Source organism: Furipterus horrens, unplaced genomic scaffold, assembly GCF_987537825.1.
Source record: "Furipterus horrens unplaced genomic scaffold, mFurHor1.1.pri manual_scaffold_1, whole genome shotgun sequence".
Classification (NCBI taxonomy): domain Eukaryota; kingdom Metazoa; phylum Chordata; class Mammalia; order Chiroptera; family Furipteridae; genus Furipterus; species Furipterus horrens.
Genome location: NW_028327171.1, coordinates 62,003,184 through 62,004,604, shown reverse-complemented (window position 1 = coordinate 62,004,604; position 1,421 = coordinate 62,003,184). Strand labels below are relative to the sequence as shown.

Below are 1,421 nucleotides of genomic sequence, written 5' to 3'. Positions count from 1 at the left end.
AGGTAGAAACTTGAGACTTTACAGACATTAAAGTGTGTGAGAAAATATGGAACCTTTCTCAAGCAAAGTAATGCATATAAGATAGTGCCTAATACCCAGTTGATCCTCAGAAAGTCTTCCTTTTTCTCCCTTTCTCCACTCCTAACTAGGGAACATGGGAAAAGAGAGACTGTGCACTTCTTTATTCTTCCAGCACTTTTTTCCCCATTTTATAACTTTATTCAACAATCAGCAGTTGGTTCTCATCCACATTAACTGTTTATAGATTTTTGAAAGTGGTAACAGGTACATAGGTGACCAATATATAGAGCTTGTTTGGTGAATCTTCATCTTCATTGGGTTTTCTGGACAACTGCACCTGGATACGGTATAGGACATTCCTTATTCTTTTGGCCCAGACAGCTTTGTTGAGCCTGGTGTCAATGCTCACATCTGGAGTTCCCATCTCCTTCATGGCAAATTTCTGGATCTCTTTGAGTGCCTGAGGAGCACTCTTCTTAAAACACAATCCGTGGATTCGCTTGTGGATGTTGATGGTATACTCTCTGGTCACTACCTCGTTGATGGCAAAACAGCCCTTCTTCTTCTCGAAACCCTTCTTTGCAGGAGCCATTACATTGGGGCCAAGTTGAAAAAACTCTTCCAACACTTTTAATGAACTGAAGCCAGGCTCATGTGAAGTTACTGCCCAGAGGAGAATGAGCATCTATGCAACCAGCACAAATTAATTTAGGAACGGGGTGAATACATTAGGACATAATATATATTGAGCACTTATGTTGTTCCAGGCGCTTTACTATGTGTCAACAATTTCATTTTATGCTCACAACAATCTAGTCTCATTTTGAAGATGAGGAACCAGAGAATCAAAAGTGTAAAAATTGCTCCAAAGTCACATAGCTGCTAAGGAGGCAAAATTGGGAATTTTCTCCAACCCACACTGCACTCTTTCTTAAACTATCCTAACTACTATCATCATGTAAGTCATTAAAGGGCAACTATGATGCAAGCGAGAGTTGGTGATGCAGGAAGATCACCTGATTAATGTGCTTTAGGGATGATATACACACATCACTTGCTCCCACCCCTACATACCTTTAAGTAAAACAGTAATGAAATCATTTTTCTTCTTGCAAAGATGATACAAGTTATGCAAACCTAGGAACAAATAAAAAGAATAAAATTGAAGTTACCCAATCCTGCCACCCAGAGATAAACAGGGTTAACATTCTTATTATATTTCTTTAATGCTTTTTTCCTGTGCTTATATTTATAAATATTAGGCTTATACAAATAGTGTTAATAATGTACATACATATTTGATTTGCAACTGATTTTTGCTCATTTAAACAGATGACATGTGGAAGAAGTTTTTCTACCTTAAAATGATTAGGACTGATATTATAACAATATTTTGAGCA

At 37.4% G+C, this 1,421-nt stretch overlaps 1 pseudogene; it reads right to left on the bottom strand.

Annotated features, from left to right (window-relative positions):
* Positions 1 to 259: 259 nt before the first annotated feature.
* Positions 260 to 692, bottom strand: LOC150021213 (large ribosomal subunit protein eL31 pseudogene; annotated as a pseudogene).
* Between the last annotated feature and the right edge of the window lie 729 nt (positions 693 to 1,421).